Below are 14,583 nucleotides of genomic sequence, written 5' to 3'. Positions count from 1 at the left end.
ACTGAACTCTCTCTAGAGTATCTATATCCTTCTGGAGATATGGCCTCCAGTACTGCGCACAATACTCCAAGTGAGGTCTCACCAGTGTTCTGTACAGCGGCATAAGCACTTCACTCTTTCTACTGCTTATACCTCTCCCTATACATCCAAGCATTCTGCTGGCATTTCATGCTGCTCTATTACATTGTCTTCCCACCTTTAAGTCTTCTGAAATAATTACTCCTAAATCCCTTTCCTCAGATACTGAGGTCAGGACTGTGTCAAATATTCTATATTCTGCCCTTGGGTTTTTACGCCCCAGGTGCATTATCTTGCACTTATCCACATTAAATTTCAGTTTCCAGAGTTCTGACCATTCTTCTAGTTTTCCTAAATCCTTTTCCATTTGGCGTTTCCCTCCAGGAACATCAACCCTGTTACATATCTTTGTGTCATCAGCAAAAAGACAAACCTTACCATCGAGGCCTTTTGCAATATCACTTATGAAGATATTAAACAAAATCGGTCCCAGTACAGATCCCTGTGGAACCCCACTGGTAACATGACCTTGTTTTGAATGTTCTCCATTGACTACAACCCTCTATTGTCGGTCACTCAGCCACTGCCTAATCCACTCAACAATATGGGAGTCCATGCTCAATGACTGCAGTTTATTGATAAGTCTTTTATGTGGGACAGTGTCAAAAGCCTTACTAAAATCTAGATATGCGATGTCTACTGCACCTCCACCGTCTATTATTTTATTCACCCAGTCAAAAAAATCTATAAGATTTGTTTGACATGATCTCCCTGAAGTAAACCCATGTTGTTTTTCATCTTGCAATCCATGGGATTTTAGATGTTCCACAATCCTATCCTTTAATAGGGTTTCCATTAATTTGCCTACTATTGATGTCAGACTCACTGGTCTATAGTTGCTTGATTCCTCCCTACTACCTTTCTTGTGAATGGGCACGACATTTGCCAATTTCCAATCTTCCAGGACGACTCCTGTTACTAATGATTGGTTAAATAAATCTGTTAGCGGTTTTGCCAGCTCACCACTAAGCTCTTTTAATAATTTTGGGTGTATCTCATCAGGCCCCTGTGACATATTTGTCTTCACCTTAGACAGCAAACTTAGAACATCTTCCTCTGTAAAGATACATGCATCAAACGATTTATTAGTCATTCTTTCTAGTGGAGGTCCTTCTCCTTTTTCTTTTGTAAAAACTGAACAGAAGTATTCATTAAGGCAGTCGGCTAGCCCTTTATTCTCTTCTACATACCTTCCGTCCTTTGTTTTTAATTTAGTTATTCCTTGTTTTAATTTCCTTTTTTCATTTATATATCTGAAGAATGTCTTATCCCCTTTTTTCATAGACTGAGCTAGTTTTTCTTCTGCCTACGCTTTAGAAGTTCTTATAACTTGCTTGGCCTCTCTCTGCCTAATCTTGTAGATTTCCTTATCTTCATTGCTCTGGGTTTTTTTATAATTACAAAATGCTAGCTTTTTATTTTTAATGATTTGGGCCACTTCTGCTGAGTACCACAGTGGTCTCCTCCTTTTTTTGCTTTTACTGACAAGTCTAATGCAATTTTCTGTTGCCTTCAATAATGCACCTTTTAAGTAGTCCCATTTCTCCTGGACTCCATGTAATCCGTTCCAGTCTGATAAGGACTCATTTATGACTAATTTCATTTTTGAAAAGTCTGTTTTTCTAAAATCTAAAACTTTTGTTTTTGTGTGGTGGGACTCTTTCACAGTTCTTATATTAAACCACACTGACTGGTGATCACTAGATCCCAAGGTTTCGCCTACAATGACATCATATACCGAATCCCCGTTTGTGAATACCAAATCCAAAATGGCCTCCCTCCGGGTTGGCTCCTCAACCACTTGTTGTAGAGATAACCCCAGTAGGGAATTTAGAATATCTGTACTCCTGGTAGAACTTGCTATTTTGGTTTTCCAGTTTATATCTGGAAGATTGAAATCTCCCATAATGATAACTTCTCCTTTCATTGTCATTTTAGCTATTTCTTCAACTAGTAGATCATCTAGTTCTTTAACTTGACCAGGTGGTCTATATATCACACCTACACGAGTTACTGCATGGTTAGCAAACTGCAACGTAACCCAAACTGACTCTATGTTGGCCTCACCAACTTGTATTAGGTTAGATTTAATGCTATCTTTCACATACAGGGCCACTCCTCCTCCTTTCTTGCCTTCTCTGTCTCTTCTGTATAAAGAGTACCCTGGTATGGTTATGTCCCAGTCATTTCTTTCATTAAACCATGTCTCCGTAACAGCCACTAAATCTACATTCTCAGATGCCATTATTGACGCAAGTTCATTGATTTTTTTACCTAAACTGCGAGCATTTGTAGACAGGACTCTGAGCTTATCATTTCTTAACCTCTGTGCTTCTGACCTGTTCTGGCATTGTTTCGGGGGGCAATTGGACTCTTTTATTTTCACTCTTTTGCCCCCCCTTCCTAGTTTAAATACTCTTTCGCAAATTCTTGGAGTTGTTCACTAAGTACATTTGTTCCTTTGAGAGAAACATGCAACCATCCTTTTTGTAAGTTCCTTTCTATTCCAAGTAGAGCTATCATGAGAAACAAAGCCAAATCCTTTGCTCTTGACACCATTTACCAAGCCATATGTTTGAACTCCTTTATGCGCCTCTGCCTATCATTCTGAACATTATGCACAGGCAGAACTTCAGAAAATGCAATGGTGGATGCAAAATCCTGTGCGTCATTACCAAGTTGTGATAAATGATTTTTTCACCTCTGACACTTCATTGCAAGCCAGGTCATTTGTCCTAGATGGACAAGAACATCCACGTCCCCTTCCTGCTTTGCTTGCTTAACAATATTAATAATACGTTCTTCTATCTCTTCTAGCAGTAGCCCCCAGGGAGACATCTCAAACAAAACCATTTTCTTTAAGCTCCACACTTCTTATGATTGAATCACCCAGCAACAGCTGCTTCCTTTGAGACTTCACTTTATCTTTTTTTGGTTGCATACATTAGACATAGGAGTCGATGGGTTTCTCACCCTCTGTGCTTGAGTCCCATATCCATGTTGTCCTACATTCTGAGAGTGCGGTGGTGTGCAAATGAATTATGGAGAACACCGACTGTATGGACATGTCTTCTATCCACCACTCTAAGACTTCCAGAACCTACATTAACCCATCTGCCATTTCTGGGGGTCCTCTGTGGCAGTGGCATGCAGCAGTCTAGCTGGAGTTTGTTTATCAGATATTTTAAATATTTCAGCTTTCAAAAATGCAATTCCTGCTGCAGTAAGGAGAACTGTCTACAGATCTGACAGCATCGAAACTCCAAAGAGTGGAACATGAAATAAATGCACAACAATTCCTGCACTGAACCAAGTCTGCCATTTTAAAGAGGAGAAAAAAAAATAAAAAATTTGTAACTTTAAATTAAACAAATCAAACAAATCTTACCTTTTTTTTTGTATTGTTTCCACCTTCCAGCCTACCTCCTTACTATCTCCTGCAATATCTCTTTACTAGTACTTAATGTAGTACTTGAAGCTAGTACTTGCAGCTAATGAATTAGGCCAGCTAATGAGTCTGTCTCTATATATACACACACTCCTTCCCAAACTCCTCCCCCAGCAACAAATGTAACACCTTAGTGAGCTAGGCTCATTAGCAAACGCACAATAGCAAACAGCTGACCGAATTCCTTACCTCTTCTCAAGCAATGATCAGCAAAAACAACACAGATGAGCCAGTTGGAGACAGGGCAGTTTCTAGGTTATTTTACCAACAGGGCGGACATTAAAAAAGCGCCCCCCCCCCCCCCCCCAAACATTAAATAACAATGACTTAACCAATGTTGCATAGCATACACAGAACAGAAAAGATTTTGCCCTGCCCATGGCCTGTGCCTGGTATCGCAGCCTAGCTCAGTTCTGTTGAATGGAACTGAGTTACAATCAAATCCATATCTCATTACAGGTGAGGGTGGTGGAGTTTGTAATCATGGACAACCATTTTAGGTATTTTGGTCTTTATCTACAAAGTGCCTGGAGCAAACTTATTCTAAAAACATTTTCTTACTGTGCAGCTGTAGTCCAGTTGGTGTAGTTCAGATGGTGCTGTCCAGATGTGTAGTTCAGATGGTGCTGTCCAGATGGTGTAGTTCAGATGGTGCTGTCCAGATGGTGTAGTTCAGATGGTGCTGTCCAGATGGTGTAGTTAACTTGCTGCAGATCTGTGTGTTTCCACTTCTGATGCAGAACAAGCAAGAACCTGTGAATAAAGGAAAGATGACACTATGTAAAAATGCTTACCGTAGACCAATCTTCAGCAAAGACCAATAGAATTGATATGTCTCTTACCGGTATCTTCATTATGTTGATCTTCCATCAAGATATCTAGTTTTAAACAAAGTTCACTTTTCTTGACTTAGCTGCTGCAAAGGCATCTATTGCTGCAGAATAATCTGTATATTTTGCCATCTCACTCTCAATAGATAGGATTGCTAGAGCCGATAGCCTGTCTTCAGACATAGTAGAACGCAAGTATGTTTTTATTAGCTTTAATTTGCTAAAGCTCCTTTCACAATTTGCAACTGTCACTGGAATGGTTAATAAAATTCTCATTGCAATCCATATATTTGGGAATAGGTCATGGCATTGGGTATCTTGTATGTGTTGCAAAACTTCAAGTGGTCTGATAGAATCTTTGCTTATAGTTGGTTGGATATGCTGTAGCTCTTCACATAGCTGGATGCCATTTATATCATGCTGCAGTCTACCATCGTCAGCAGTGTGGCTTAATATTTGCTCCAAGTCCTTACATAGACCTAGAAGTTTGTCTTTTACTGGCAAATCTAAAATATTATATAGAAAACCCCATTGCTTATTATGTCTGGATAACTGTAAAAAACGGGTCTCTAAGGATTCAGTCATGTTGTCGATCAGGGGGTAAAAGACAGACACCTTATAATGCTGTTCTGGATCTGTAACAGGTTCATCCTGACTTTCATAATCAAACATTCTTTTCTTTTTACTTGGCCTTTTCTTCACAATGAAACATGCTTCAATGCCCAAATCCAGAGCAATTTCTGATGCAGTTATTTTTGCAGAATTCAAGCCTGAGGACCTATACTTCTGACATACTGAGTACAATTTTCAGTAAATCGTTGCAACGAGTTAGTTCCATATCTCTAGACTGCATTTCCTTGCTGACTATGTTCACTTGAAATAGCACATCATACAGTACCAAATAACAACTGTCAAAAGAAAACTGAAGTCCTGCAGCATAAGTGAAAGGGATTTAGCTTCAGATGAAAGTTTTGGATCATCAGTGTTTTCCTCTAAATCTATAAGAGCTTCATAAATCTCAGTATACTGGTAACGGACAGCTTTCAAGCTTTCAACTCTGCATTCCCAGCGTGTGGCACACACTTTCTTAAGTGTTATATTTTTTACATGGTCACTTATTATACACCATCTTTTAGACGAAGAAGCAAATAGATTATAAAGCCTTTGCAGAGTGCCAAAAAGGTTCACAGACTTAACAGATGATTTGGATGCATCTGCCACTACAAGATTCAAGCTGTGGCAACCACATGGATTGAAAAATGCTCGAGGGTATTCTCTTAAAACTCTGGTTTGCACACCTTTGTTAATGCCAATCATATTGGCCCCATTATCATACCCTTGGCCTCTACAGTTGTCCATATCAAGGCCACAATTTGATATCTCATCAAAGAGAAGATTACTCAGACCCTTCACCTGAGGTATCATTAGCTGGTCGGTAACCAATAAAATGTTCACCTACTGATAGCTTTTCTCCTGCGAGATCTAAAAACCTTAGGGTATATGATAGTTGTTCAATATGACTAACATCTTGGGTGCAATCCAAATAACAGAGAAGTATTTAGCTTTCTTTACATTTTGTAATATGTTGTTTTTAATTTGAGAGGCCATTAAAATGATAATTTCATTTTGAATAACATACCACAGTAATGGACGAAGGTTTGCTGAGACATTATTCTTTGTATATGGTCTTTCATCACTGGTTCAAATTTAGCCAAAAGTTGAATAAGACAAGAAAGTTGCCATTATTCGGAGTATTTAATTTGTTTGATGACCCACGAAATGGCAAATTGTTGCTTGCCAAAAATTGTGTAACTGCCATAATTCTTTCAAGAACATCTCTCCAACGTTTAGTTTCTTGATTCATCTGGGTTTGTAAATTTTTGTCAATGCCTTGTACCTTTTTCAGATTGTTTTCTGCATGAATCCATTTCTGATGGCTAGAAATATGGGCAGGAGAAGATTCATGCATTGTTAGATATTCGCCAATGTGCTGCCATTTATTAATGCCTTCCATTCCAAATTTTGATTTTGGACTGGGGTCAAATAACTTACAGCAAAAGCAGTAAATTCTGTCGGTAGACAAAGAATATTGAACCCATCGCCTAGGCACCTGCTCCTTGTTTGGCAAAACTAAAAAGCCATAGAAACCGGAAAAATGCCGCTTATTATGATCTTTTGGGTAAACAAAATTAGCAGGGGGCAGAGGCTGTGGTCCTTGTAGTACAATAAGGTCTCTTAATCTACTGTTGATTATCCTTGGCCATAGTCCTACATCTTGATATGTGGTCACACTATCCAAATGGGCAGTGTTCCCAGCAACCGGGGTGTCTGACTCTTCACTACTTTCCTGCGCACACTCAGCATGGCCTTGAGACTGTGAAACCTGAGGGCTTTCTGTAGATGTTGTAGGCTGTATTATGACAGTGTCTACGGTTTCATCTTCAGATTGTAAAACATCAGAACAACCTTCTTTGTGTTGGGAAAGAACATTTATAGTAAATTCTTGCTGAATAGACAGATCTTCAGTTGATGTACACTGTAGATCTGTACTTGCTAATTCTGCATCTTTTTTTAAAAACATAGCCATTGTTTTTGCAGCTTTTTCATCTTCAAATTTTTGTTGTTTTCTTTTCTTTCTGTTTTGTGCTCCTGAAAGTTTTGGTGGGGCCATTTGTGTTGCTTTTGAAAAAAACAAAAAGTGTTGGTAACTACAGTTGTACATGCCCTTTTGTTTTAACAATAAAAATGCCAATTTCTGAACATCTGAAAATCAGTGTTTGGTCTGTAATTTCCATCAGTGATTGTGAGTGAAAAGTAGGAGTGGGTCAAAAACATAGAACAGAGGCAAAGTTTTTTTTATTATACCTTTATCTCGGTGTAACATTCATTCCTGGTTTTGGCTCACAATCACTCACCAAAAACAGAATGGGTGTAAGCAGCCTAATTATATACAATTGTATTTGCATTGCTATTTTTGTTTTAGTACAAATATGTGTTATAAGAAAACACTGAGCTGCCTACAATCATATCCATATTTCATCACATAGGTACGGGCGGTGGAGTTTCTATTCATGGACAGACATTTTAGGTATTTCTTTAAAAAGTGTCTGTAGCTACACTAAGGTGTATTTACACTGCTTGAACATTGGGCCAACCACCTGCCACAAGCATTCATCGAAACGCTTGTTCCAGATAATCGGCCAGTGTAAAGTTGCAACAGATCATGCGATGAATCCCTGTTTAAAATGATGAGGGGTATGGACGCCTGAATCAAAGTTGTCAGCAGCTAGTGTTGTCTATACAGTCGTCTGCCTAAAGAGAACAATGCTGGCTTAAGAGAAAAAGCGATAGCTCGTTCTTATATCAGGAGAAGAGACAGTCGTGTGTAAATGCAATGTCGACTGAATGAGCAGTAAATCCACTTTGTGCAATAGATTTTTTTTCTTACTGTGAAGTTGTAGTCCAGTTGGCGTAGTTCAGAATGTGCCGTCCAGTTGGCGTAGTTCGGAATGTGCCGTCCAGTTGGCGTAGTTCGGAATGTGCCGTCCAGTTGGAGTAGTTGAGAATGTGCCGTCCAGTTGGCGTAGTCCAGAATGTGCCGTCCAGCTGGCGTACTTAGGTTACTGCAGATCTGTGTTTCCACTCCTGATACAGAACAAGAAAGAACACGTGGATATGTAAATGCTTCCTTCCCACAGACTGAGTTTCAGCTACCACCAACTCTCTCTCCCACCGCTGAACTATACAGTCCAGCAGCCTCCACTAGGATCAGAAATTATCTAAAATGAACACGTTTTTGCCAAGATTTGTCCATGGGCTTTGCCTGGTATTGTAACCTAGCTCACTTTTGTAGAATAGAACGGAGCTGTGTGAGGGCTTGATTTTTAAGTGACACCGTGTAGTTTTCATTTTGGGGTCCATCATGCTTTTTGTTCCCTTTCTTTGGTGGCAAATAAACAAAAACCAACAATTTTGTTTTGTTTTTTAAGCCATTGTTCACTATGTTAGTAATGCAGGCTACAGAGCCAGCTGCTCTACCATGAATGCTTGCTGTTGGCCAGGTTAAAAATGCTGCAGCCCCACCAGTTTGTGCTACGCATCACAAATGAAAGATATGGTGCAGAACGGAGGCACAGAACCTCAAAGAAGCACTATGGAGTGCTTCTGTGTGGTTTCTCACCATGCTCTTGCACCACAAAAAAATAGAACATGTTCAATTTTCTAACTAACCAAGGTTAGTGATGTGGATGGATCAGTGGAAACTGATGGGTGTCGCAATGTGTGAAAACGCCCATAGTATAAAAATATAAAAATATATTTCCCATACGGTAAACAGAAAAACGGAAAAAAGCGCCCAAATGGCCGATTTGCCGTTTTTGGACGCTTCATTTCCTCAAAAAAAATTAAATAAAAAGCGATCAAAAAGTCCTACACACCCCATAATGGTATCAACTAAAAGTTAAGATTGCCCCGCAAAAAATAAGCCCCCATACAACGCCATACACTTATATACAAATACGTTATAGCGGTCAAAACATGGCGACAAAAAAATAAATAAAAATTTCCCACTTTTGAATTTTTTTTCACTATCAAAACGCAAGAAAAGCTATACATATTGGGTTTCGCCGGATTCGTACTGACCTGTAGAATAAAACTAAATGGTCAGTTTTATCGCAAATCAAACGTCGTAATTTAGAAACCCGTAAAACTGTGGTGAAATTGCTTTTTTTTTGCAATTTCACCCCATTTGGAATTTTTTTCCCGCTTCCCACTACACCGTATGCATTATTAAATGATGGCGTTGGAAAGTACAACTTGTCCCGCAAAAAATAAGCCCTCATATGGCTATGTGAACGGAAAAATAAAAAAGTTATGGCTCTTGGAAGGCATAGAGCGCAAAACAAAAACGCAAAAATGAAATGAAAAAACCCTGTGTCCTTAAGGGGGTATGCTGCATAGCTGATATATATATATTTATTACTGACAATATACGTGTCAGCTATGCAGCATCCATGTGTATGTATATATATATATATATATATATATAAGAGAAATGGCGGCACTGGACAAAAGTGCTTAGGCGGGTGCAATGTTCAATGGGGACTGACCATAAGCCCCAAGATAATATGGAAAAACGAACTGCACTCCAAAAAATAAATCAAAAAAAGATCATTTATTGACCCATGCGGTGCAACGTTTCATCTCTGAACCTAGAGCCTTTCTCAAGCTTGAGAAAGGCTCTAGGTTCAGAGCCGAAACGTTGCACCAGAAGGGTCAATAAATGATCTTTTTTTGATTTATTTTTTGGAGTGCAGTTCGTTTTTCCATATTATATATATAGCAGGCTTATACAGCTGAATATGAATAGTACATATGTACAATTATGCTCAGCGCTGTAACTGTACATATAAATTATAATTATACTCAGTATATTATCTATAGTATCATCTGAGACTGAGTATAATTATATATACAGCAAAAGCACTGAGCATAATTATATATATGCACATGTACTATGCAGCTATATATAGGCCTGCCATACTGTCTGTTTTTAACTTAATACTTCTTTAACTGTACCTAACCTGCTGGGGGGCCTGGGCTAGCCTAGTGCCACTTCCTGACTGAATCTGCTGGTGGAGGACCGGAGGCTGAAATCCTGGAGGATTCTGTGCCAGTGCAGTGAGTGACTGAGCAGACAGACTGGAGAGACTAAGAAAATGGCATCCGCCTCGCTCTTCTGCTCCCGCCTGAAGTAATGGACGCACGCAGCAGCGTTGCCTATGACGTCACCCCGCACAGCGCACTGGTCTTGGGGCGTTCCGGACATGCTGCCAGGCCCTGCCCCTTACAGCTTACAGGACAGCCGAGCCTGCAGCCAGAGGCCCAGAACCATTAGCAATATGGAGCCGCAGCGTAGTAGCACTTTTAACTTTGCCTGCGCTGCGCTCCCAGCCAGTAAATAGATGCCCACGGGCCACGGCGCCCCCCTCTTCTTGCTGGAGACATGCGCCCCGTGCGGTTGCACCCCTCGCCCGGCTGTAGAAACGGCCCTGGTTGGAGACTCTAAGCCAATCTCTTGCAGTATGTCTTGAATCTCTTCAGTCTCCTGCAATATCTCTTTACTAGTACTTAATGTAGTACTTGAAGCTAGTACTTGCAGCTAATGAATTAGTTAGTTAGACACTGGACTGGAGACAGTGGGTGTACTGTGCTCTGTACAGCCAGAAGGCTGTGGGAAAGCTGCATGAGTTCATGTGTGTGTAAACGGTGACTTAGGTGAGTCAGGAATACTGTGTTTAGTTAGAGCCTGGACGGGCGAGTGTTTATTGTTTTGCTTTTGCTGGTGTGCCACAATAAATGCACTGTTTGGACCTTAAACCTGGTGTCCTACAGCCGTATTTGTGAGGACGATCCTCTGAAAGAAAGCTACCACTCACAATACATAAATACACCATATATACCCCACACACACATACCACCCAACTAAGGAGCTAAACTATCAGCAATGGAAGCAAACATCTCCAGCTGCCCTGCCACCACCAGAGCACCGGATTGGGACTCAGCAGGTAACACGGTTCTCCGATTCAGTTGTAATTTTAACAACCGGATCTGGAGAACTGGAGGGAACTGGGTGAATCCCATGCCAGGATGCCACCAGTTTGCAACTTTTTTAAGCCACTTTTCTGGTGCAAGTGCAATGAGCAGGACACTTGGTCAGTGGGGATGCTAGGCAGTTGGTCAGTTTATATGTGTATAAGTTTGTGATGCCAGTTGCAGCTTGCGCAGGTACTGTAGCAGGGCCCTTTAAGATGTTATGAGCTCACGTACCAGGTGAGGAATGCCAGAGGGGGGTATTGTCTCTGTATAGCAGATATGGTAGTGTCAACAGTGTCTCCTACCTTGGTAATGCTGGACTCCTGTATCCTGGCTCACATGCAACAAATTGAGTGTTGGTAATAGGAGTAATTGAGGAATGATGGAAATCCACACAGATAATAGGGTCCAACTTGTCTTTACTTGGTGTTATGCAGCTTTGATCCATACAGTGTACAGCAATAGTCTAGGGTCCCAGCAGGTTTTGGCAATATGTGGCAGGAATTTATATGTATTCTGCATCTGATTATATGCCTAGAGAAACTGGCAGGTATCTATCTTCTGCTCTGTCTGTAGTCTGCTTTGTATGGGTCTGACTAGCTGGTGAGGTAATTATCTTCTCGTTGTCTTAGGATCTTTACTTACAGGACTGCTCGCAGGGTATGATGTCTTCTTCCTGGAGATCTATATGTCTATATATGGCTGCTTTCTTTGTCCACAGCTGAGGTAAGAGACTCAGGCTGGGAAGGTTGATCTTGGGCCTCAGCCGAGACTTGAATCCTTGGTTGGGATCCCTGTTTCTGGGAGCTCCTACTAACACAGCCTTCCCCAGCAGGGGGGCTGGTTACACTGCCTAGAACTTTCCTTCCTCTCCCTGAAGTAGGATGTGGGAACATTCCACTCCTCCTCAGAAAGGGGGGAGCTAGCCTGGAATGGTCTATTCCAGTCTAGATCTATTAACTAACCATGGTCTGCTTACATATTGCTGCCACCTGCTGGTGTACATGGAGAATTACAGCAAATATACAATACAAGCCTGGAAATACATCAATGCACAGTTAAATCACACCTGATGACAATACATAAACACCTAACATGTTGTAGCAGGGGGAAAAGAGTTTAGTGACATACTCTGGGATGTTACACAAGGTTGATAATAAATCTCTGCCACAGTGTTTTTTAGAGCACAGTCATGCGAATGCAGCCTAAAGAAGCAGATACCAATTTGGCAGGTTCTCTGCTACGTATGATCCCATCCACCTGCTTTATAGGTAACTGCAGGACATTAGCAAATTCTAGCAATATGCAAATACTTCTTCTGGTGGGACAATCCCTGTAACCCCCCACTCCAAATTTACCTTACCCCCAAGTGATAAAATTGCTACATAGGTGACATGGAAATAAATTTAAACATTGCCATTTTGCCGATCATACTGCTGGCAAAACAAAAAATAATCAAAGTCTTAGTGACCAACACACCAGGGGCTAGATGTTCAGGGGCTGGAATGGGATCCATGTATAGGACAAACAAGAAGTCCCGTTTGTTTAGTCGCTGAACTCTTTTTTTACTCATTAACTTGGATGCTTATGACCATTTCACCGGATATAATTGCTTGCCCTTCCTTGGATCACTTTTAGTAACTGCTGCATACCAAGCATGCCCCTCAAGACCTGTTTCAGAGATGGTCTGACCTAGTCATTCACCACCATTTTATCCTTCTCAGATCCTTAAACTTGTCCTTTTTTCTTACTTCCAATGTATCAAATTCTTGAGTAAAACCGTTTACCATGTTCTCCACAACGATGAGTGCTTTCGTGGGGTTCCGTGCCTCCATTCCGCACTGCAGCTCTGGATTGCAGACCCATTCAAGTGAAAGGGTTCGTATCCATGATGTGGGGAGCACACGGCTGGTGCCCACATATTCCGAACCTGCTGTTTGGTATCGCCGTAATTGCATTGAGCCACAGATTAAGGACATCATATCATTTTAGTGCACAGTGAACACTGTAATATCAAAACCCCAAAAACCTTGTCAGAATATTATTTTTTTTTTTTAAATTTAACCCAACAATTTCAATTTAAAAAAAAATCAACGTATCCCGCAAAAAATAAGCCTTCATATGGCTATGTGAACTGAAAATTTAAAAAGTTATGACTATTCGAATGAGGTGAGGATTTTTTTTTTATGCAAAAACAAAAATGGGCATAGTATTTAAGGGGTTAATGGTGGTTTGCCTAAAGCAATCATGCGCCCACTATGTGGAACTCAAATCCTGACCTTGGGTAAATGAGCAGTCCTGAGACCCCTTGAGGTCTCTACATACAAACTTTGTCTGGCACACTGTTTTGTAAACAGTATATTTTACCACTCGCAATTTTTCTTAATAATGTTTTTCAGCAAGAAAGAAAAAAAAAATGCCACCCAATTAAGAAAAATCCCAATAGTAAAAACACTTGTGTAGCCTGCATTAGAGATGAAAGAATTTCTCAAATTCAATTCGGTTGGCTCGCCGAATTTTCCAAAAAGATTTGATCCGAATTTATTCATGGTGAATCTCGTTGAAAAACAGCTATTTCCTGGCTGCAGAGAGCCTGTATAGTAGTGTAGAACATTGTGCCTTGCAGAAACACGCATAGGGAGTCTGCTGTGGTAGTGAAATAATACTGTGAGTCAATATGACACGCAGAAGACGGGCATCTCTCGTAGAATCGTGCACACTTCACTTATTTGGGCAGTTATGGGGAGAAAACTGACCAAATAACTCAATTGTGAACTCAGCCTTACAGGTACTCCTTTTACACCGTCATCAGCTGATTCCACATAGATTTCTACAGAACGTGTTCTATTAAACGCTTATACAAGTAGAGCCCCCCGGACAGAGTGGAGATGATGTCAGCAGTAAGTTTGTGTTGACGTCACTGATTATTTTGCCCTTCCTCTGATCTGTCAGAACAATAACCCACAAAAAAACGAATTCTGTCTGTTGAGCTTCCGCCTTCACTTGGTCAGCATTTGGTCAGTAATATATCAGTATTGCTGAAGCAAAAAAAAATAAAACATGAGTGATTCAAAACAGAGATGACATGTGAATGGAATATTTGCATTTCTTCTGTGTTCTTTACGCACTCCTGATTTTGGCTACTAAATCATAAGCCAATTCTGATGCAATATAGGGACCATGTCATACAGGCCTTACAGCTGATACATAAGCAGGATACGTTGTGCATCTCATTTTTCCTTCCTTCTGACAGATCAGAAAAAGGGTCAAATAAATGATGATGTCAACCAGGGAAAAAAGGCAAAATAGTGGCCCAGTTATGGAGTGGGTAGGGTGGCAGCAGCATGAGGAGACCACAGAGTGACCCAGTGACATAGTGGGGAGATGGCAGCTGCATGAGGAGACCACAGAGTGGCCCAGTGACATAGTGATGATCTGGCAGCAGCATGAGGAGACCACAGAGTGGTGAGGCGGCAGCAGCATAAAGAGACCACAGAGTGGCCCAGTGACAGAGTGGTGAGGTGACAACAGCATGAGGAGACCACAGAGTGGTGAGGTGACAGCAGCATGAGGAGACCACAGAGTGGTGATGTGGAAGCAGACGTAATCTTTTTACTATTAATAACCCCCCAA

The sequence above is a fragment of the Bufo bufo genome, chromosome 3, assembly GCF_905171765.1.
Source record: "Bufo bufo chromosome 3, aBufBuf1.1, whole genome shotgun sequence".
NCBI classification, from domain to species: Eukaryota; Metazoa; Chordata; class Amphibia; order Anura; family Bufonidae; genus Bufo; species Bufo bufo.
This window is presented reverse-complemented; position numbering follows the sequence as displayed.